At 37.1% G+C, this 26103-nt stretch overlaps 1 protein-coding gene across 4 annotated transcripts in view; it reads right to left on the bottom strand.

Annotated features, from left to right (window-relative positions):
• The window catches only part of LOC134754728 (ecdysone-induced protein 74EF), a 292930-nt gene that overhangs the window by 135109 nt on the left and 131718 nt on the right, over positions 1-26103 (bottom strand). The gene's annotated exons all lie outside the window — the stretch shown is intronic.

The raw sequence follows: 26103 nt of genomic DNA, 5'->3' as shown, positions 1-26103 counted from the left end.
ACGGACTAAGTGATAGGGGAAAACATGCTGCGCGGGCAGGTTTGTTCTGTGAATGAAATGTCTGTATGTGACCCATTAACCCAATACAAAAGTTAGAAATGATAGTCGACAATCGGACTTTACTCACGATTCTCACGAAACGCTCCTAACAAAACGGCAACCAATCGTGATGACGTCACTATTGCTGAGAAGCCATCTTGAAGCATGGTAAACAAGGAAATTGCGGTTTTGTTGGTGAAATATTGCGTTTATGTATATATAGTTGCTATACTTTTTTTTATAACATGTAAAGAAACGAATGAACCATTATTTTTTTCCATTTTGGAAGTTAAAAAATATATAAGATCTCAGTTTCAAAATTCAAGTTTTTTTTATCCCTATTAGACTGTAACATATTTTACAGTACATATGGTGCTACTTTCTCGCACTAGTGCGTCAAATAGCACTTTTCGTGCATATGTCGAAAGTTTAAAGGGCCATATGTACTGTAAAACGTTGTACGATACACGTGCGAATAGGTAATTCGCAACTCGTGTCGATTTAAAACACTCCCTGCGGTCGTGTTTTAATTTATCGCCACTCGTTTCGAATTTCCTCTTTTCCGCACTTGTATCGTAAATAACTAATATACCTTAGGACGCATGTTGTATTAATGTAATAATAAAAATAATTTCAGCATGACAGGTACCGTTAAGGACTATTTTCAGTATATTTCGTACCTTGTCACTGTGACAAGGTACGAAATGGTACTGAAATTAAATAGGGTATATTACGCGAAACTCTGCGTAGGGGACGCCACTACCACAATCTAAGGGGCTATCGCGAAACAAGAGAATCGAAATTTCGTTACCTAACATCCCTCTCACTCTTGCATATTCGAGCTATAAGCGTTTCCCGGTAGGTCTTCTGCATCCGCCTTGATGCATCAATGTCATATTTTATTATCTCTGAAAACTTGTCAAAAACTTGTTAAAGGCTAGTGCTGCACTCTGGTGGCAGAACATTGCAGTAATATCCCCTATTCTTTGACTGTACTTTTAGATCGTTGCTTCATCCGAAACTATAGCTGATCGTACTCCGAAAAACAATGTCCCAATGGGGTTGACCGGTCGAAATGTTTAGCAGATGGCGCCAGCATAGCTTGCCCTGTCAATCCCTAAAACTGTGTCAATTTTTTTTAATGCCCTGGATGCCAGCCCTTTAAGCCAAATCTCATAGAAAAAGGGGCAAGCTATGATGGCGCCATCTCTGCAAACCTTTGACAGTTGCCAACCCCATTATCACAATAATCAATTTTTTCAACTGTCAAAACGATTAGCCACTGGAATTTATATGAAAAATGCACAAGTGACGTCACAGTCAAGTCACCTACTCTTTATAGTCTATACGATTTATAAAATAGAAATTGTTTATTTATATTATCTACGTTTCTCTATTGATGTTCTGGTGTATTATTTCATGCATGGTGTGAAATAATTTATTTTAAAGATTAGATTAGGTTCATTTATTTCTCATTGAAAATGTACATTATATATTACATGTCAAAATAAAATGCATTCATACAAAAATCATCGCAACACAATATCAATAATAATAATTAAGTATATTAATAACTGGTAACTCACGTATTAAAGTCAAAAAACGCTCGACATGTTTTACTCCGTACCGAGAACCTTCCGTGTCTCACGGAAGTTTTGTTATTAAAATAATAATTAAGAATCAAATTTTACAGAGAATAATAATTTCAAAAATAAAATAATGTCCATTAAATCATTTTACGGTTTAGACTCACTTGTTTCAGTCACTCGCGCGACATGTTGAGTCTAAACCGTAAAATGATTTAATGTTAGTATGTCTCACAACAGTTTAAATTCGAAAATAATGTCCGTTTATAAATAATAAAAAGAAAAGAAAATAGTAAAAAGTCATTGTATATAAAACTACTTTCTATGAATAAAAAGAAAAACAGTAAAAATCAGTAAAAATAATTAAGAATATAAAAAATAAAAATGTACAAAATAATTGTAAATATATACAACAACCTAGGTAATGTCAAATAAGGATAATGCAATACTAGAAAATAACAAAAAATAAAAAGTAAACAAAATACAGTCAACGTCCATATTGAGACAGATATACCCCGAAAAATAGAATGCTCCAAATGTCGCAAAGTTGGACATATGACGATGACAATCCTTATAAAACCATAGAATCCGCGCTCGGTATCTAAACCGTTTTTTATCAACAATACTGGGATTCAGCTAATAAGGAGTGCATTCGTGTCAACTCCTATCTGTTTCTCTCGGCAACACCACGTCACAATACCGTAAAAACAGGGTAAAACCAACCTTAACACTTTATGTTTGACGGCAATGCAACCGCATTTCATAAGCGCAGTTGCAAGGTTATCACTACCGTTGGTTTGTAGAAATCTAAACTTTAAGACTAAGGTTTAGAGGTGATAGTGGTTGATTAGATTGTTTGTGTGGATCGTAACTGGGGCGCCACCTTGAACATTGCATTAACATTATGGCCTCGCGCGGTCATCGATCTTTCGTCCTCAGTCAAGCCTTGCCTGTATTATTTCCTTCCTTACCAGTTTTGATATATTCGCTACCTGAGACCTAGATTAGTCTAATTGTCTGAAATTAGCTGGTTAACTGAAAAAAAAATCTAAAACCGCGAACTCGTAAGTTTGTTTGCTGTTACCGTTTCAAGAGTGTGACCAGACCAGTGACGCTTATGCCGTAAGTAAGCACTTGTAAATTAGAATAAACTCGACACAGTTTCAGTTCCGTAAAACCCTCCCAACAAATAACGCAAAGTTTTTTTCGGCTACCTTTTTCGATCGATCGATCTATTTTTCGATGTTGTTTTTTATGAATTTGTGTACCATTTATTGCCATTTACGCAAAATTTGCCAAGTTAGTTAGTTAGTTTTGCTGGGCATTTTTCGCAAATCGACATCCAATGTGCCTATTTTGCGTGAAACGAGGTAGCGCTACTCTAACCACCCCAGCTCCTCCACGAAGCCTAGCAAAGTCTTCAGGTTGCTAGTTGCCTCCTTTAGTGTGCATGGATTCCCTAGGTATTTGCTCCTATATACTTCTACCTGTTTACAGTCTAGAAGAATATGTTTTGTTGTTTCTTCTTCTTCCATGCCAAGTTATGCCGTAAACCAAGAGCAATTGAAGCTACTAAAAGTCAGCTACCCCCACAGAGTATTTTCTATTTTTTTATCAGGTGGGTTTCATGCAGCCGGCCACCGGACTATGTGATATAATTTTTGTCCCTTTTACAGAATTGCTTTATATATTTTTTAAATGGATTTTGTAGCGGTATTGTTTTTCAGGATTGGAAACATTTAATTTATACTTGCGCTTTTCTTATCACATATATGGATCATTATTTTGGTTATTATTAAATTATTATTAGAGTTAAACCAAGAAAAGTCTGGAGAGATTTCGACAGCACACGCAGTGCAGTTGTTATTTTAAACGACAAACTTCTATGAAATTATGAAACAATCGAGAAAATCTATAAAACACTTTGACTTTATATTTGGAAGTGAGCATTTAGCCCCTCCTATAGTAACTAATATTGTGTCACTAAATGCAACACCTTGAAATGCATTCAAGAATCAATTAGCATTGAAGAGTTTACCGACATTCTATCAACCTAGAAGAATAGCTGCGTACAAACTGTTTCTTCACATAGCGAGGGTATTTAAAAGCTTTTTATTAACGTGCAATCAAGGATAGATAAAATGTACTATGACAGTACCGCTCTAGTATAAGTTACTCAATGCGTGCAATGTATCTTGTTTGTACGGGTACGGGTCAAATCTTGCGTTACATTTTACCCAATTCCTGACTTCCAAATCTTCTGAAGAAACTGAAAATTTGCATACATATGTAAGTCGGGTGACAATGCAATATTATTGTACCGTCGAGCTGATCTGATGATGGAGACAGGTGGCCATAGGAACTCTGTGATAAAACAACGCAAGCTAATTTGTGTTTTGGGTTTTTAGAATTGTCTCGATGAGTATTAGTTGCCTGTGGAAAGAAAAGTACAGTCAGCGATAAAAGCTTGTACCAAAAATTAAACTTATTTTAATCCGACTACGGCGAAGCGGTCCTCGCAAACTCTCGTGAATCCGCCATTTTGAAAAATTTCCAAAATCTATATCGACAAAGATTTGACGCGAATCGGTTGAAAAATGTGACTTGTAGACGAACGTCCGTCGGTCAGCGGTTTAAGCGTGAAGAGGTAACATACAGACAGACAAACAGTTACTTTTGTATGTATAATATTTAGGGATAGGTACTAAAATGGGTCGTCCAGGTATTTTTAACGCAGCGTAAGCGATGCGGTGCGGGTTGAATCAATCCTTTGATACCTATAGAAGTGTCCTACGTGGGCGATCTCGTTGCGAACGCGAACGCTGTGGGCCTGCCGCGCCGCGTTCGCAACGTAAGTCGCAGCGTAAGTCGCAGCGTAAGTCGCAGCGTAAGTCGCAGCGTAAGTCGAATATTGCTCGACTCGTATCCCTCCATAACGAAAATCACGCAATGTGAACTAAATGTCTGAATGACCCGTTTAAAATATACATTTCCTCACTCGATGAAAATATATCCATAGCGGGTCATATCTAATTAAAACTAAATTTCGTAAGTGACCGACGGGTCACTAACGAATAGTTATATTAGTTAGATATGTAACGTAGGTGTCACAGACAGTCCCCTAAGCAAAGGATGCATGAATACAGAAGAAACAGCCTCAGATCAGAGACCTCCCCGAGGTCCTACTCAACATCAAAGGTTTGATAGGATTCCTGGGCTGGCAGGACTAGCGCCCCCCCCCCCCCACCGTTGTCGAGTTGCGAATAAAACAATACAATATGTAACAGACATAAATAGATTTATACCTATTCATGGCATTTAAATTTTTCGTTTCAGTGTACCTATAAGCAAACCCTGGTTGAATGCCTAAGCGATTTGTTACATCGACCGTCAAGGTCCGTTGCGCAATACATTACGATGTGTGTCGCATGCGGTCACTAACATCTGACCTATTTTATACCTTATATCGTCGCAATAAGGTATATGAAAATAGTTAGTAGTGGCGGACGGAAAGGTACTGCGCACGATTTGCAGATATACCACGAAATAGATAGTCCTTTTAAGAGGGGGCTACTAAAAATCTTAGTTTTTTAACCGGCTTATAAAAAGGAGGTTCTAAGGAGATTTGTATACGGTAAAAACATATTTTATCAATTTTTTTTTAAATTAACCCCAACCGAAACTTGAAAGAACTATCATTGAGCATCATTCGACGCGAGAGGTAAGCAATTTTAAGACGGGACAATTTTTCACCGACTCGTGCGTCTGCCTGTCTGTCTGTCTGTCTGCCCGGCTGTCACAGTCTGTTATAGTTTAGAAGTTATTTAAGAAAATAGGCAAAAAACTACCATTCCCACCCCTTTTTTTTAAATACGGGGGCCATTTTTGGAGGGTAAATGAGAAAATTAAAAAATAAAGTTTTTCAAACTATATGGTGTTACATATCAAATGAAAGAGCTCATTGTGAGAATCTCAAATATATATTTTTTATAATTTTAAGATAAACAGTCTAGAAGTTGTTCAAGAAAATAGGCAAAAAATTACCATCCCCTCCCCCCCCTTTATCTCCGAAACTACTGGGTCAAAAATTTTGAAAAAATTACACAAAATAGTTATTTACCCATAGATCACAGGAAAATGTATAAGAAATGTGCAGTCAAGCGTGAGTCGGACTTAATTACTTAGTTTTTGATCCGACCCCTACGGATTTTTTAAATACATTTCACTCACGTTTTTTTTATTTTTAAGGCTCAATTATCATCATAAATCTAAAATTGGTGATTAAATTGGAGATTGACGCCAATTTAATCTCCCGTCTGGACTCCGCTGTAGCGTGTATGGCACGCTTTACATCTTGACACATGAACGTTCCGTTTTTGTCAGCATTCGCGTCGCCTTGGCAGTAATAAACGGATACGCTCAGCCGCTTACATAACACACACACATATCCTGTTCCACTTCTGGAGGTGAACTGGTCAGATTTGTAAGTAAAATATAGGCTTTAAGTAGTCTAGTTTACGTAATTCGCGTAACAAGATAAAGAGTTTATTTTAAAGTAAAGTTATATCTATTTTTGGTATTAAATGCGCTTATGAACGTCGAATAAAGCTACGCCGGCACTATATACACCTGTGCCTGAGAAGATTTGGAGGGTTGTAGGTACCTATGATTAACTCGTTCGCGTCTTTCCTGTAGACATCATAAAGTTAAAGGAATCTAAAGCAAATTTTTATACTGCACCCTTACGGGCGTGATTTTTTTTTCAGTAGGTACTTGAGTTTCATAAGTACACTCATGGACAAATTTAGAGGAACGCAAAAGAAAGTTTAGTTACTATAGTTTGTCAAGGGACTGTCTCATTTCGGGCATAGACTGAGAGTCAAGCTGTCTTTGTCTTGCACTGGTGCTGGCGCCCAGAAGAAGGGGATGTGTGTAGTTTTATTTGTTCTTATTTACTGACAAGATTTGCTTGACCAACTATAATATCGAAATTACTTTTACAGTACATATGGTGATACTTTTTCGCACTAGTGCGGGAATGAGCACTTTTCGTGCATATGTCGAAAGTTTAAAGGGCCATATGTACTGTAAAACGTTGTACGATACACGTGCGAAAAGGTAATTCGCAACTCGTGTCGCTTTAAAACACTCCCTGCGGTCGTGTTTTAATTTATCGCCACTCGTTTCGAATTTCCTCTTTTCCGCACTTGTATCGTAAATAACTATAGATGCGTCCAGTGATTAAACCTTTTTTTTGCGTTCCTCTAAAATTGTCTATGAGTAGGTAGGTATATGTAGTAGATCATTTAAATAACATTGTATTGTTCACAGAAGTAACATTTTTCTAAAATGTGGTTGAACCAAATGGGTTGGAATTGCTTCGAAAAACGGGCGTTCTGTGGACTATAATTATAATATTTGGATACAACTAGGAAACAATAGTAATTTTTTTCACAAGGGGCAAAGTTGCTGTTTATGACTTTGTACTAATATTGATATCCGAGTAAGCGAAAGATTCCAAAATTGAAAGATTTTCGAGTTGAAATTGAAAATCGTCGCTCGTAGTCAATTTACTAATTTAATTTACCTATCCACACAACTTATAAAATCCAACATGGTGGCAACAGGCCTATTCCCGCGACGTTACTTTATTGATGCGTGTGCGCAGATTGATCACAGCTCATATAGTGACAGTGGTTACATTTAAACTTAAGAAAACGTTTGTTCGATCAGGTGATTAAACTTAATAGTTTAATCACCTGATCGAACAAGTTAGTAATCTAACAGATTTTCTTACGAAGACGTGTTATATTCTGCGCAAGATTATCATAAGAGGCAAAGGAGATATAATTATTTGTCTATAATTATATTAGTCAGTATACTGACAGGCCGTAGATGAGTGTAATTTAGATTAAGGTACGATGGGACTTGCGTAATCTTAAGATTAAAAGTCCCTAAATAAATACTAGAATTAAAAAAAAAAACATAAATATTAGACACTGTTAGAGCATTTTTACATTGTTCGATCCGATATCTGAAGTCGGATACGACTATAAACAAGCAAAGGGTAAAAAGTGAATTTATGTATCTTATACCTTTAAGCGAGCAATTCTTGTATATATATATATATATATATATATATATATATATATATATATATATATATATATATACGGCGGGTTGCTGGGGTGCTGACGCGAAACAATTTGTGCGTGACATAGGCCGTCGACTTAGACAAAAGGGAGAGGAACCCCGCTCCGAATCGTTCCTGGTGCAGAGGCTGTCCATAGCCATCCAGCGGGGTAATGCCGTGAGCATTATGGGCACTTTTGCACCGGGAGCGATAACGAACGGGGTTGACTAATAGTTACTTCATGTAATTATTTGTATTCATAGGTTTATTTGACATTTGTATATATAAATATATATATATATATATATATATATATATATATATATATATCAATGTGAGAATCTTAAATATAATATATACAAATGTATATATAAATATATATATATATATATATATATATATATATATATTTCGGGGATCTAGGAAACGGCTCGATGAAATTTGCTATACGTATGGTGTTATCGGGGGCTAAAAATCGATCTAGCTAGGTCTTATCTCTGGAAAAACGCACATTTTTTAAATTTTTATATATATATATATATATATATATCAATGTGAGAATCTTAAATATAATATATACAAATGTATATATAAATATATATATATATATATATATATATATATATATATTTCGGGGATCTAGGAAACGGCTCGATGAAATTTGCTATACGTATGGTGTTATCGGGGGCTAAAAATCGATCTAGCTAGGTCTTATCTCTGGAAAAACGCACATTTTTTAAATTTTTATATGTTAAAGAAAGCCGAGCGTCAATTCTTAAGCAAGCGTAAGTTCTTTTCTTGTAACTGAAGTAGCGCTGTTTGTAGAAGGTCTTTTACAATAAATGTATTTTCTTTCTTTCTTTCTTACAATGCAAAAGAGTCATTAGTAGAGTCCGACCGAAGTTTCTGTTTCGGCATAAAAATCGTGATTCGGCCGAAGGCATCGGTTTGCCAAAATTATATGCCGGTCTTTTCCACATTGACTGATAATTTTGAAATCTAAATAGGTACTCAATGTTACAACAAAAATTAAAAAAAAAACATTATTAGATGTAACTGGAAATTTAAAAAAAATGTACCAAAATGTTCATGTTCTTCCCATGTACCTACATCTGCTGCAGTACAAAGGTAACGCAAATAGAAAATTAAGCATTGGGAAAATTTATTCACTTATTAGGTATTTGTGCATGTTAGTTTTTATATTATATATAAGGATTACTGTTTAAGGTGCTAATTGTTTTGTTCAGGTGCATGATTCCATTATGTTATTGAGCGCATCAATCGCCAACAAACTGGTTACAGTTTGGCGATGCATAAATTTTGTTTGTAAGCATGTACCTTTTGTGTAAATAAAAAAAAATGACAATGCAACTACTGCGTTTCGTTACGCTACAGTTGGCTAGGCATAACTGTGTCACGGCTGCACGTCCGGAAATAACTGCGAGTCAACCAACTGCGCGCCCTTCGTTGTTACCGGCCCTTTGACGACACGTCGTCGTCACTATTAAAAAAATGTTGTAGTAGTGACAGTGAAGTTAATATTAAACGCTGTAACGCGAAAAAACTGTGTTAACTAACTGCGCGCCCTTCAGTGCTACCGGCCCTTTAACGACACGTTGTCGTCACTATTAAAAAATTGTAGTAATAGTAGTAGTGACAATGAAGTTAATATTTAACGCTGTAATGCGAAATAACTGTGTTAACTAACTGCGCGCCCTTCAGTGCTACCGGCCCTTTAACGACACGTTGTCGTCACTATTAAAAAATTGTAGTAATAGTAGTAGTGACAGTGAAGCTAATATTAAACGCTGTAATGCGAAAAAACTGTGTTAACTAACTGCGCGCCCTTCAGTGCTACCGGCCCTTTGACGACACATTGTCGTCACTATTAAAAAAATGTAGTAATAGTAGTAGTGACAGTGAAGCTAATATTAAACGCTATAATGGGAAAAAACTGTGTTAACTAACTGCGCGCCCTTCAGTGCTACCGGCCCTATGACGACACGTTCTCGTCACTGTTAAAAAAAACGATGACGCTATACGACATGAAATAACTGCAAGTCGACTAACTGCGCGCCCTTTAGTGCTTCAGTACCGGTCATTTGACGACACGTCGTCGTCACGATTTTATGACCGAGCGCATGAGAGTGCATGAGAGGAGGATTAGTTCGCTGTCATAATTTTTAGAATTTCTATATGCTTTGTTAATAAATAAATGAAAAAAAATATTATATCAGCCGATATATCGGTATCGTTACATCCATTATTTTATTCTTGTTCTGTAAAACCTACTTACCTTATGGACACCGGTTCAATCATGAGACGAAGTTTCGTTTCTATGTGTGACGTTCCACGTGTAAAGGTACCTTATGGTGGTTGACGCTAAGGCTATTTAACGACGCTCGAATATCAATGCGGTAATATGCGACGTAAGCGCCGACCGCCATAAGGTACCTTTACCTGTGGAACTTCACATGTTTTCCGATGATAAGCTTCACTTACCTGTAACAAAAATAAGATTAAATTGTAGTTTTTAAATAATTAATTAATTAATTGATCAAAATTTAACTTAATTTTTCAATAAAAAGGAATTTAATAAGTTTAATGACGTTACGGCATTCAATAACAACTACAGTGATATCTATTAAGATAAAATGACGGTAGTTTCAAAAATACTTTACGATTAAAACATATTTTAAATAAAAAATCTTGTCACAACAATAGCTATAAATCTCTCCACATATGCGCAGTATCAAATTCGTCCTAAACGACAGAAATAAATCAAGCTAGTTAAAAACACGCAAAAACAGACTTCCTAACACATTTATGGAATACCGTGAAATTTTAATTATTAGGTTATGGTCTTTTGCACGGGGCGGAGCGGAGGCAATGGAGCGTGAGTTGGGCAAAAAAATGGCTGCCGATTTACCGACATATGCCTAGGTGGGTTATGGTTTTGTGGTTAGGTTAGGGCGTCCGCTAGGTAGCGCGGGTGCACGGAGAGAGCGCACGCACGATTTTGTCAAAATTTCATAAACGATTATTGAAAGCTCGAAAGTTACGGTTATTTATTTATGACTTTTTTATGAATTTATCTTCTAATGACTATAAAATCCTGCCTTTTTTTGGCTGTGACCACCCATTGACCACGAACGCTGTAAAGGGTTCGAAACGGCGGGATGTATTATAAATTCAATATACGCGATATAATCCGTTTTCATAGTTTTATTTTATAAGCTAGCTACTTAGGTATTTGTTGTTATATTTTATATTATGTTGACAATTTAAGATGTAAAAAGTCATCAATTTGTGATAATTGACTATCATTTAATTCTTTAGATCTAGTTTTTTAACTGAATTTGGAGTAAAGTTCCTTTTGTAAAAATCATAATAAAATTTCATTATTAAACTCAAATTATTTTGGCAGAATTCAGTAAAAAAATATTGTGTGATGAATGAGGGCTATCGTTTATTTGCTTACCAGTTGGCGCCTCTGTTGATGGTGGTCCAAAGACTAAAGAACAGCTGTCAGTCATTGAAGTGACAAAAGTGACATTTGACATTTCGAACTATGGAAAAGACCACCATCTACACTAGCGCCCCTAGCGGCGAATTCATACGCGTTACCCTCATTGCATTAAAAACAACATACATAAATCTTGTAAAATGTCAAAATTTTAGCTTCACACATGTTATAATCACATACGTCACCATTTTAAACAAATTGACAGATTTAAGTGATAGCCTATTGCTAAATTTGAGAAAAATACTACCAATTATTATTCTCAACTCTATTTCCAAGTGTTAAAAGTAATATTTGAACTTGAAATTTGTTGTGGACAGTTATTAATAACCCATAACAGGACTTCGGTGGCGCCATTGTTGTCGTCAGAACTAAAAAGTAGTAAAAAAACTATATTCACATGCCAAATTATACTTAATACTGTTAAATTTAGGTTGAAATTTCAATGACGGAGTGATATTTAAAAAAAAACGTCTTTTGTAGCTATGGCGCTTAAGTCGTTTAAATATTGTATTAAATAGGGTATTTGACTACTAATCAAATCAGTTTCTTATTTCGAACTGTCGAAACGATTTTCCTACTATGGAATTTTTATGAAACACTAGCATGTGACGTCACTCTTTATAATTTTATACGGGTTATAAAATAGAAATTGTGTCTAAAAATACTGATGTCTACGTTTCTCTATTAATCTTATTGTGCTTTATTTTATGCATGGTGTAAAATAATTTATTTTACAGTACATATGGGGCTACATTACCGCACTAGTGTGATAATTAGCACATTACGGAACTATGTCGAAAATTTAAATGGCCATATGTACTGTAAAACGTTGTACGATACACGCGCGAGTAGGTAATTGGCAACTCGTGTCGATTAAAAACACTCCCTTCGTGTTTTAATTTATCGCCACTCGTTTCGGATTTCCTATTTTTCGCACTAGTATCGTAATGTACTATTAAATACAGTCAAATAACTTATTAGTTGACAGGTTGTCATTTGTTTAACATAAAATAAGACAGCTTTTTAACGCGCAAAGCGGTTAAATTTTTACAGGTATCAGTGAAATACCCAAATTTTCTCTTATTGTCTCATGATTAGTCCCGGTACTACGTGGATACCAAAGTCGACCACCCTAAGTTTTCCTGCTAAGTGCTACGTCAAATATAGCTTATAGGCATATGTATGCATTCTTACTGCCAAGTTTGTGCAAAGTTAGCGTGATATTTATCAGTACGGTTTTTACTCACTATTATTTTTAGTCGCTTTGGGCGACGTACAACCGCCGCGGACACTCGTGCCTGAGGATGGATTCCCAAAGAATCCGAAACATGTCGCCAAAAGCGACTAAAAATAATAGTGAGTAAAAACCGTACTGATAAATATTTTGAAATATGTCTCACGATAGTTTAAGTGCGATTAAAGTTAGCGTGGTCAAAGTTTAGTTATAGCAACATAAAAAAAAACCTGTAGGTACTGAAGGTACACATTCCATGTACTGTTACAGATATTGACGTTTTCCTCTGTCCATTTGAATTTCAAGAAGGACGCTTACATACATTCATATGGCACACTTTCTACGAATACAATTATCATTTATAACTATAACTGTACTTGCAGCAAGAAAAAAAAATTCAAATAAACTTTTTTTATACGTACTTTCTATGCCAAACTGATGGTAGCCGTACAGGAGAGTTGAGGTGAATGATTTTACACACGCAGCTACTATATACTAATAGCAAAAACTGTATTGAATGAATGAATGTGAATTGTGACGATATTAAGCTAAAAAAACCGGCTAAGTGCGAGTCGGACTCGCGCACGAAGGGTTCCGTACCATTACGGAAAAAACAGCATAAAAATCACGTTTGTTGTATGGGAGCCCCATTTAAATATTTATATTATTCTGTTTTTAGTATTTGTTGTTATAGCGGCAACAGAAATACATCATCTGTGAAAATTTCAACTGTCTAGCTATCACGGTTCATGAGATACAGCATAGTGACAGACAGACAGACAGACGGACAGACGGACAGACGGACAGACGGACAGACGGACAGCGGAGTCTTAGTAATAGGGTCCCGTTTTACCCTTTGGGTACGGAACCCTAAAAAAAGCTCTGAAAAGACTCTTTTTTGTCCATTTGAGGTTGGCGGTGCAACTTGCAAAAGAACAAATATCACAGAATAAATAATGGTACTACCGTACAATTCAAGTCATTATCTTATCTGTGGTCGTGCACGCAAAGGGACGTCAAGTTGTGCCAACCCTAATAATTGCTCGGAGCAATGCTGAGCCGAACGGAGCCGAGTTTGCCCGAAGCTAGGAGTTGCGCACCCCTGATAATATCAAAATTTTGCTATATAAAGCATTACCTACATGATTTTTAACCACATCAGCTGATAAAGGCTCTCTTGATTGTTCAAAAACGAATCAGAAAGTTGCGTTTTATCCACACGTGTGGCAAAATAATTGAATGCAAATTTTGAGTTGTTTCCTGGTAGAATTGACTTTTAAAAGATGAATTTGATTGATAAATATTTAATTACTTTCATTTGGATTTGATTTTGGTTGATATTTTACAGTTAGTATTTTCTATAATAAAATTTTTGTGTTTCACTCGGTGGCAAAATTTGCTTAATACTCGTGCCTTGAAACCCTCGCACTCAAGATTCAACATTTCGTACCACTCGCTAATCGCTTTCGCTTGCTCAAGGTGCATAGACAAAATGCTAATCGTTAACGCTCCGTAGCGAACGAAACGCAACTGTCTCAGTCGCACTAATATGGAAGAGTGATAGAGAGAGCGTGAACGATTGGCATCTCGTCTACGCACCCAGGTATCAATATTGGCACGAGAGGTTAAACAACAGCTTTAGCGTAACTTATTCATACTGTACCTTTAACAGGTTTTTGACAAGTTTTCAGGGGACCTACCGGAAAACTCGAATCCGAAATTTCGTTATCTAGATGCCTCTTTATCGCTCGAATACGCAAGAGTGACAGAGATGTTAGATAACGAAAGTTTAGCTACTTGTAAAACAAATACCTAACTATTACCAGGCGTGACTCACTCCGCGATTTCGTCGCGTCGCTACAAGTACACGCGGCCTACGCCAATTTTGGTGTCTAGCCATAGTGGTTGCCGCGCACCGCTACGGAACGGACGCCTGCTGAATAGGAATAGACGCGTTTTGTTACTGTGAATATTCTGTACCTAGTACTATTATTTACTCTGTGCTATTACTTGTTAAAGATATTGACTTGTCTTGGTCTAACTCTAGTACGTATTACAAAATTGATTGATACGAAAAAAGTGTTTACCGGCCAAGTGCGAGTCGGACTCGCGCAATAAGAGTTCCGTACCATTACGCAGAAAACGGCAAAACATCACGTTTGTTGTGGGAGCCCCACTTAAATATTTATTTTATTCTGTTTTTAACTAAAAACTATTCCCCTGCGGCACCATGCCGCGTGCCGCAGGGGAATAGTTTTTAGTTATTTATTTTAAGATTAGTTTTATTTATTTTTAGTTTTAGTTTTTTAAGTTTTATAAGTTAATAATTTTGTCGTTACACTTATCTGTTCTTATTAAGATATTGTCTCCTGGTTGACAGAACACAACAAGAAAGTTTGGTCAATGTGTGAACTTTTTTCCCATCCGTACATTGATTCTTTCGTGTCCCGTTACTCTATGTGAAATTCAACTGCATAAGATGCTGAATCCTAGAATGTCACAACCATGGTTTTAAAATTAATGAGTGCCCCAGTTTCTGGCTATTTCAAAACTGTTTATCTAGACGATGGTGAATTTTACTTTTGCTCGGATATGTTGTTTTTAGGGTTCCGTACCCAAAATCCTATTACTAAGACTCCGCTGTCTGTCTGTCACCAGGCTATATCTCATGAACCGTGATAGCTAGACAGTTGAAATATTCACAGATAATGTATTTCTGTTGCCGCTATAACAACAAATATTAAAAACAGAATAAAATAAATATTTAAGTGGGGCCCCTACAACAAACGTGATTTTTTGCGCTTTTCTGCGTAATGGTACGGAACTCTTATTGCGCGAGTCCGACTCGCACTTGGCCGGTTTTTTGAAACATTATCTAAAAAAAAATTAATAACAAAACTTCCGTGAGACACAGACATATTAAATATATTAACTTTTTTCGACTTAAAAAACCTGAGTGACCCGTTATTAATATATATTTAATATTATCTAAAAAAAACACTTTTTTCGTATCAATCAATTTTGTAATACGTACTAGAGTCAGACCAACACAAGTCTGCAACGATTTAGATAGCACACGCAGCGCAAGTGTTATTTTAAACGTCAAACTTCTATGAAATTATAACGTATAAATAACGGGTCTCTATTGTTTGACATAATTATTGAAAGTCATAAATAGTCATAATGTAATGATTGTCATATTATCATTAGTCATAACTTGGCTTTTCTCAAAAACGCGTAACTTTTCAGGATTGCCATAAAACAAACCTAACCTAACCTATCTATAGGATAACCCGAGGAAAATCCTGACTAATGATAATGTGACAAAGGGACCCCATAAAGAACACTTGCACTGCGTATGTTATCAAACTCATTGCTGACTTTTCTTGGTCTAACTCTAGCAGGATTAACTCTGATTTCCTTAAACAATAATCTAACGTTGGAACTGTCACAGTCAACCACCTCTGTAAGGGCACTCGCCGCTCACGCACACTCAAGGCGAGTTGCACAACGCGGCGATCCAAGTATGCTCCACTTCAATAACAAAACTTCCGTGAGACACAGAGTCAGACATATTAAATATATTAATAACGGGTCACTCACGTGTTGTGTGCTCGGCCCGCAGTCTGCGCCGGTCCGTCACCGTCGACGCTAGCTCCTGATGACGCTCCTCGGTACGGAGTGAAACATGTCGAGCGTTTTCGACTTAAAACACGTGAGTGACCCGTTATTAATATATTTAATATGCTCCACTTCAGTTCAGGAACACATCTTTACGCTTTTTTACGCGACTGAGAAATATTTAATTTAATTCAATTTATTTATTTGGGAATCATACAGCACATAATAATACAATAAGCTAAAAGATATAGTTACAACATAGGCCAAAAGATTTTCCACTTATAGTTAATACAGAATTTCTTTGTTCCGAAAAAAAAAGTACAATTATTAGGGTAATGTATGTAAGTGCGACCACGAGTGTGCGATGCACGATTGTGCGACATATTTCTTTTAACGACACTGCAATTCTGCGAAGTGATAAGGTGCGATATATCACTATTCGACGACACTATAGTCCGGCAGTATCTTTGAACGAAGTTAAATTGTGCGACATATATGTACGGCTCGACAATACTTCTGAAAGCAAACAGCGTAGGCAGGTAGGTAGGTTAGGTTCGTTAGGTAGCTTCAGATGCCCGAAGGGCAAACCGTCCTGAAATAGGAGCCCCGCGAAGCGGGGCTCCGTCTAGTTAAGCTGTGCAATAAAAGATGTTTTTGGAAAATGGGACCACGGTTAAAACGCGAATATTTCGCACAAACGATGGTTCGCTCAAACGGCACAACGTATAGTCGTGCATCGCCTTATAATTTTTCGCACTAATAAATCTTCGCACGAGCGTGTGTCGCACTCCAGTAGTAAACCCCAATTATTAGGTAGGTATTTTGAATTTAAAAGTTGAGTTTAACAGTAATATTCAGTAAATATTCCACGAGCACGATTAATAATATAACAAGCATAATTTAGAATTTGGTAAATAACAAGCACAATTTTTAAATTAGAATTTGATATATCTAATAGGTACAATTACAATACCAATCATAACAATACAACAAAAGATTACAATTTTATTACGAGTTAACGGAATTTGCCATTTTATTTTTTATTTTGTTTGATGACAGAATATTATGAAAATTTAATAATTTAACACGATAACGCATTACACGCTGTTGTTAGTACTTGAGAAAGAAAATTGGTGTGAGCCGCATGTACTTGTAGCGACGCGACGAAATCGCGGAGTGATCCACGCCTGCAACGGCCTGACACTCTTTGATAGAGAAAGATCTTATTGCGATTCCTATAAGAGGAAAGAGAAAATAGTGCCATGCTTTGTCTTTATCACCGACCGGGCATTTTTTCATGGTCGGGTTATGGCATCATAGCAAGGAGGCGATGGCGAAATACCGAAATTTATAAGTTAAAGAGAAAAAGGATTATGCTGCCATACATGAAACTGTCAATACATGAATATGTCTTTCTCGGTTTCATGTCTATAACTACTTGTATATACTATGTCTATGCACGCCTGTATGTATGTATGTATGTGCATGTACGGAGTGCGCACAATAAAAGTTAGAATAGCGAAGTAGAGCCACTGTCCGTGCGCGCATCTCGCTTCGTCTCTGACATAACACACGCGACAAGCGGGTCAGGGCTCGAACGAATACGATATCACTGACATCGCATCGCAAAGTGAGGGAGTGTCATATAACTTCATGTTTTCACAGTTTAACATTGATAACATTGCCCCAGTTTGTCATTGCAAATGCCATGCAGAGTTAGCCTGGTCCACTAAACCGGGGTTAACCTGTTAAACCTGGAGATCATGGTTACCAGTACAGTTTGACACTGGGTTAACGGTTTAACCGGTTAACCTCGGGTTAGTGGGCTAAGTTGCCACACTGATCTGCATATAGCATACAGAGCGAGATGTTACGGTTCCCTATTGTGTTGCAGAAAGTTTTTTGACATAGTTTTGTATTGCATAATGTTACTTGGTAGAAATATCGTTTGGCAGAAATACTTTTGGCATTAAGCTTTTCGCATTTCACTTTGCAGAATTTCTTTTCGCATAATATTATTTGGTAGAAAACCCTAACCTAACCCACTTAGAAAATTCTGCCAAATGAATATAATGCGAAATGACTATTATGGCAAGTATATATTTATGCGAAAGTATCATTTGACTAAAAGTTTTCTGCGATACGTATTATGCGGTGTATTTCTGACAAATAATATTCTGCCAGATGAGGGTAACCCACCAATTTTTTGCCTCACGCTAACTATATGCTCGAGCCGTCTACTCTAGGCAGCGTAACGTAAAATGTGCTTGCTTTGCACCAAAATGGGCGTTTTCTAAAATAAATATTGAAAACCTGATTCTCACAGATTCTTGTGTTTTTGGGTCCTTTCAACTTAGAATCACTAGCATATTTTAATCTGATGATAAAAAAAAGCCGGCCAAATGCGAGTCGGGCTAAGGGTTCCGTACCATTACGCAAAAAACGGCAAAAAAATCACGTTTGTGGTATGGGAGCCCCACTTAAATATTTATTTTATTGTTTTTAGTTTTTGTTGTTATAGCGGCAACAGAAACACATCATCTGTGAAAATTTCCACTGTCTAGCTATCACGGTTCATGAGATACAGCCTGGTGACAGACGGACAGACAGACAGACAGCGGAGTCTTAGTAATAGGGGGGTCTCTATTGTTTCCCATATAGTTTTAAGTACTATTGTATTGTTTGTCTATTGTATAACACCCCCTGGCTTCGGAAATACCATCGCGCATTGCTAACGCCGCTGCCAATTTCGGCCGTCTCACTGATCGTGTCTGGAGGTCCCATGATATCAAGCTTGAGACAAAGAGCGTCTATAAGGCCCTGATTATCCCAGTTCTTCTGTATGGCGCAGAAACCTGGTGCCTGTACAAGCCAGATATCAGACGACTAGACACCTGCCACCTAAGATGTCTGAGTTATACTTAGGATTAAGTGGCAGGATCGTATCCCATATTCTGAGGTTTTGCGTCGTTCCGGGATTTACGGTATGGAGGCGCTATTGATGCAGCGCCAGCTCAGGTGGTGTGAGCATGTTCTCCGAGTGGATGATCGCCGCTTGCCCAAAGCCATATTCTACTCAGAGTTAGCAAAGGGTCAGCGGAAGCACGGCGGTCAACATCTTCGATATAAGGATCACCTGAACGCGTGCTCTATCGATCCTACACGTTGGGAGGAGCTCGCTGCGAAACGGTCATCTTGGCGGTCTACCATCTTCGAATCCATCAAGGCGTTTGAGGAAAACCGCCTCACGACGTTAGATGTAAAACGACAATTGCGCAAGGAAAGACCTAAGCCCTCCTACGTGTATATGTACAAAACGGCCGGTCAACTCTACTGCCGTGAGTGTGAAAGAGTTTTTAAGAGCAAGTTTGGCCTGGCCAGCCACATAAGAGCTCATGAGAGGAAAAAGCCTTAATATAAATCGATGTGGAGGACTATATATATATATTGTTTGTCCACATTTTCGTTAGTCATAATTTGGTTTTTGTCAGAAACGCGTAACTTTTAAGGATTGCCATTATTCGTAGGATTGACAGGTAAAATGGCGCCACTATAAAATTGTTCGACCGGTCAACCATGTTAGGACGGAAACGGCAAAAAGGCATTTGTACTGAAAACAATGAAAAACGAATGTTTTGATAGAGATGAAACTACTACTTTTAATTAAGGTTTATTCGTCGAATCGACTTTTTGTATTGATATTGCAACCGTACAGTGTAATGAAAAAGCGCCTCGAAATGAAATGTTCGCGAAAAGCGCTCGGAAAACCTTTTTTTTTAAACATTGTGTAGGTGAGTACTTCTCTCGTCGAATAATAATAAAAAAAAATACTTTATTGTGCACTACAAAGAAAAATACATGTTACAAACAAAGACAGGACATAAGTGAGTAGGTAACAACAGGCGGACTTATCGCTAAAAAGCGATCTCTTCCAGACAACCTTCAGATAGCGATTCAGTGGCTAGAAATAAGTTCTCTCGTCGAATGATAGTTCTATGACAGTTCATTTTTATTTTTTCATAAGACAAGCTACATAGGTGTTACATTATTGCGATTCCTATGAGGAAAGAGAAAGTAGTGCCATGCTTCGTCCTTATCACCGACCGGGTGGCATCATAGGTAGGAGGCGATGGCGAAATACCGAAATTTATAAGATTAAAGGAGAAAAAATCCTATGCTGCCCAAATTTTATATGAATATTCTTTCTCTTACCCCCGGTCGCTCGGTGGCGCGTCTATAACTACTTGTATATACTTTTTCTATAGTATAGGTAGGTACTTAGGTAATTTGATGCATAATTCGAGAGGTTGCGTGGGTGACGTGATCTTTAGCGGATACAAGGGATGGACTTTATAGCTATTTTGTATAATTTATTGAAATATTCTTAATTAATTTAATGAAAACAATAATTATTGATTTGCATCCAATATACAATAACGTGCTAGACAATTATTTCTAACCCGTTACGATTCATCCATTAATTACGTCACACGAATTTCGAGGTTTTTTGGACTCCTCCCCCCCCCTATATTTTTTACAAAAGAAATATTAGTAATTTTATTTTCTTTCCTAATCAGTTGATTAGGAAAGAAAATTAAACGAATAAAAACGATTATCGTATCTAAAAATTTGTTATTTAACTGTACAGCGAATAAAATAATTGACATAAGTTAATGTGACGTCACAAAGTTTGTGACTCCCCCTCCCCCTTGTCACAACATGTCACATTCCTTTGACCCCCCCCCACCCTTAACTTGTGATGTAATTAATGGATGACCCCTTAGGTAACTATAGGTACCTACTTAGGTATTTTTTATTTGCATTTGCCTAATGTACCCTTCCATCCTCGAAAATAAGTATTTAAAGGGGCCCACTGACTATCAGTCCGCCGGACGATATCGGCCTGTCAGTTAGAACAAAAAATTGACAGTTCCGAACAACTGACAGGCCGATATCGTCCGGCGGACTGATAGTCAGTGGGCCCCTTAAGCAAAAAATACAATATGAGTTTTGAATTCACGGTTAGTTTCACTAGACTTATATTGACCGGTATATAGACCGTGATTACCTTTTGTATTGTCTTTGAGCTCCCGATATTTCGACGCAGTATCTGTGACAATTTTAACTAGCTATCACGGTACATGAGATACAGCCTGGTGACAGACAGACGGACAGCGGAATCTTAAAAAAGGATAAGTATATCTAAGCTCCACAATAAATGAAAGTACAAACGAGAAAGGCTCTCAATAAACAACCTGAGTTAACTGTATTCAAAAAGTCCTTCAAAAATAACTTTTTTTAAATGTGCCATGCACGTGTATTTAGTCAAGAACTGCCACGATTCACTCAAACAAACGGAAGCACTACACTTTAAACCTGCCGCCGCTGAGTGTTTTTTTTTCAAGCAATAATAAGTCACGCGGGGTGCTCCCGCGGGACGGCGGGACTTCTGAGGATGATCTTTATCGATCTTTACTTGTTTGTTTCAAGTGTTTTTACGGTTCCGTCTTGGACGCAAAAACCTACAGATTATCACTACATAACACAAATAATACAAAAGGTAATCACGGTCTATATCCCGGTCAATATAAGTCTAGTATCACTACATAGTATAAAACAGTCGCTTTCTGGCTGTCTGTCCCTATGTATGCTTAGATCTTTAAAACTACGCAACGGATTTTGATGCGGTTTTCACCTATTAATAGAGTAGTTCTTGAGGAAGGGTTTAGTGTTTTTACGGTTCTGTCTTGGACGCAAAAACCTACAGATTATCACAACATAACACAAATAATACAAAAGGTAATCACGGTCTATATCCCGGTCAATATAAGTCTAGTATCACTACATAGTATAAAACAAAGTCGCTTTGTGGCTGTCTGTCCCTATGTATGCTTAGATCTTTAAAACTACGCAACGGATTTTGATGCGGTTTTCACCTATTAATAGAGTAGTTCTTGAGGGAGGGTTTAGTGTATAATTTGTAAAGATTTTGTGTAACCCGTGCGAAGCCAGGGCGTGTCTATCAAGAACACACACAGATCTTACACAAATCGGAAATCAAACTATTTAAAATGAAGGTATTTAGAGTTAGACCAATATAAGTCTGCAACGATTTTGACAGCATTTATTTTAAACGTCAAACTTCTATTAAATTATGACGTATAAATGACGCACTGCGTGTGCTATCAAAATCGTTGCAGTCTTACCTCGGTCTATAATCTTAGCTTTTCGTCTGCGCGGAATTAGTAATTTCGGTAGCTTATTTTTTATTCAATATGCTTTTTATCGATTCTCCATACAACCGTTTTTTTTTTTCAATCTGCTTTTTTTATCGATTCTCCATACAAGGCGTTTTGTTTACAGATGGTCTACTGCGTGTATAGTTAACGCTATCTCTACTGAGCTCGTTCACTTACCTGTACTAACAATGGCATTCTGCTAAACAGCCATTATTTCTTTTGTGTGAGCGCGTGGCCGTTGTGCCTGAGGCTCACACACAATGGCCACGCGCTCAAGCACAAAGGCCACGCGCTCACACAAAAGAAATAATGACTTTTGTTTAACAGAATGCCATTGTTAGTACAGGTAAGTGAACGAGCTCAGTAGAGATAGCATTAACTATACGAGGAATATTATGAAAGTGCGATGAAGGAAGCGAAAGAGGTATGTCAGGATCGTAGCAAGTGGAAATCTGTGGTCTATGCCTACCCCTCCGGGAAATAGGCGTGATTATATGTATGTGTGGTCTACTGCGAAATATATAAATCGGCATTTCGTTATCTGCCTCTCTGTCGATCGAATAGGTATGCAAGAGTGATAGAGGCACCGAAATTTCCATTTTCGTGTTTCGCGGTAGGCCCTATGTTTGTGCTAGTAACGCCCTCTACGCAGTTTTGCGTAATATTCCCTATACTGTCACTGTTTTTCAGGTTAGAACAGTTCCTAAAACGAATGTCCTATTTTTTCTCATATTCTTGTAATATGTAAAACTAGGTCATCCAAGTAATGAGATACCTTGACATAGTATTCCAATACTAATTTATATATAAAATAAATAAGACTCATACCAGGAAACAGTTAAGTGGAGCGAAATATTTGCAGTTCCTGTAATTTGCGTTACTAACATAGTTTTTAGGGTTCCGTATCAAAAGGGTAAAAACGGGACCCTATTACTAAGACTCCGGTGTCCGTCTGTCTGTCGCCAGGCTGTATCTCATGAACCGTGATAGCTAGACAGTTGACATTTTCACAGTTGATGTATTTCTGTTGCCGCTATAACAACAAATACTAAAAAGTATGGAACCGTCGGTGGGCGGGTCCGACTCGCACTTGTCCGGTTTTTTTATCCGACTTAGGCACAATATGTAGGTATCAAAGAAATAAATATAATGAAACAATTTTACACAAATTGACCTAGCACCACAGTAAGGTCAATAAAGCTCGTGTTGTGGGTACTAAATATACTATATATATATATATATATATATATATATATATATATATATATATATATATATATATATATATATATATATAGGGTATTTGACTGTATTTAAAATAAATTATTTTACATCATGCATGAAATAAAGCACCTGAAGATTAATAGAGAAACGTAAACAGCAGTTATTTTTAGACACAATTTCTATTTTAAAACCCGTATAAAACTATAAAGCGTAGGTAATTTGATTGTGACGTCACATGCTAGTGATTCATATAAATTCCATAGTAGCAAAATCGTTTTGACAGTTCGAAAAAAGAAACTGATTTGACTAGTAGTCATATACCCTATCAGATATTCTATTATTCAAAAACGAATATATTAAACTTTGATACGTACAAAATTTTGTAATGTATCGAGATGACAGATGTGCCTAAAGAATTAAAGATCACGTGATTATGTCCATATATCTTTTTCACATTACCCCGCTGAACCATTTTAGTATGGATATATTTTGAGTCCCGGGAAAGCACATAGGATAATTTTTATCTCGGAAGTCATCATTTAACGCAGACCAAGTCATTTTTATCAGTAACGAAGTTAAAAAATCGGCCAAGTGCGAGTCGGACTCGCGCACGAAGGGTTCCGTACTACCACCGAAAAAAACAGCAAAATCACGTTTGTTGTGGGAGCCCCATTTAAATATTTTTATTGTTCTGTTTTTAGTATTTGTTGTTATAGCGGCAACAGAAATACATCATCTGTGAAAATTGCAACTGTCTAGCTATCACGGTTCATGAGATACAGCCTGGTGACAGACGGACAGACGGACAGCGGAGTCTTAGTAATAGGGTCCCGTTTTCACCCTTCGGGTACGGAACCCTTAAAACTGAATCTGAGGTATTTAAATCTAGATTTATCTAGACTATGTTATAAAATTCAACATGTGTCATCTCTATTAGTATGAAATGTTACACAATGAGGGCTAACGCGTATGAATTCGCCGCTAGGGGCGCTAGTGTAGATGGTGGTCTTTTCCATAGTTCGAAATGTCAAATGTCACTTGTCACTTCAATGACTGACAGCTGTTCTTTAGTCTTTTGGACCACCATCAACAGAGGCGCCGACTGGTGAGCAAAAAAACGATAGCCCTCATTTGCAATGTCATGAATTGTGAAAATATAATTTGGAATTCTACCTTTGTTAAAAGCGTAGGGCGTAGGTGTGGGATTTATTTTTAGTTTGATACTTGTTGAAACCTGTTTGCCATTATCGATCAGTATATAAATAGAATGTACTTTTAAATACCCTTTCTATTTATTAGCAGGTTTGAAAATGTTGTTTACTCGTTTATGCGACTCCCTGGTTATTTCCCCCGACGTAAAAAGAGGGGTGTTATAAGTTTAACCTAACGTAACTCTTAAGGGGCCCACTGACTAGCAGTCCGCCGGACGATATCAGCCTGTCAGTTGTTCGGAACTGTCAAATTTTTGTTCTAACTGACAGGCCGATATCGTCCGGCGGACTGATAGTCAGTGGGCCCCTTTAAGGTCGTTCCATCGGTTTGCCACTGTCACTGTCACATTTCGCAAGAAAGAACGGGAAAGATCATGCGCGCCAAGTGTCAATTTTGATCGAATTTTGTCGATTTTTATTTATTTTAAAAACGTTACCTTACAATATCGAAATTCGAAAGCTATGAAATTACTGTTTAAGTTAAGATTTTTCTTCTTTTCTTTTTTATTTATAGTATTATTAATAAATAACCGAGTAAAGTTTGATTAAAAGTCCGAGTTAGAGGTTACTTTGGGAATTAATTGTATCGAGCGAAGTGTCATAATTCGTGTATCAGAAGCTATGTTATTAAAGATAATATAGTCAAGAACTACATATATTTTTCGCCTTCTGGCTCAGGAAACGCCTTAAACGGGTGAACCAATTTGAATGCGATTACTTTTATTCAAAAGTAAATAAACACTTCTACGCTACTGATACACCATATCTCTTTCGATAATAATATTACGCATATATTTCAAAATATTCTGGCCCGATTCCCGTCCGCAAATAGCACCGGTCAAGACTTAAGCGGTACTTTCTCACGAGAGAAAAGCGGTCCGGCTAGGAAATTACTTCCTCTACAGGAAATCGAAAGTAATAGAAAACTGCAACTGCATCGAAGAGATTGGAAGCGCAAGTTTACTTTGCCGGTGGCGATATTGTGAACTAACCCAGTTTCCACTGTTTTGTTTATATAAGTGAGCGGTGGCGCCGAACGTGACTGCACGTTTTTTGTAGCTAGCTATTTGTGTGTGGCGGTGTTAGCGGCGACATCTATTGAGATATTTCACAACTAACTTTCTTATTTTTATACTTTTTATTTTAACGAATAAATTGTTTGAAACTGGATAATAAATTGCTATCAACCGTATTTTATGTTATTAGTATTTAATATAACAGCGCATATTAATCGCATGATTCTATTTAAAACCATTAATGCCATAAATTAAAATAAATTGTCAGAATTCA

Source organism: Cydia strobilella, chromosome Z (assembly GCF_947568885.1).
Source record: "Cydia strobilella chromosome Z, ilCydStro3.1, whole genome shotgun sequence".
Lineage (NCBI taxonomy): Eukaryota > Metazoa > Arthropoda > Insecta > Lepidoptera > Tortricidae > Cydia > Cydia strobilella.
The sequence above is the reverse complement of the archived record's forward strand: the minus strand, read 5'-3'. Positions and strand labels throughout refer to the sequence as shown.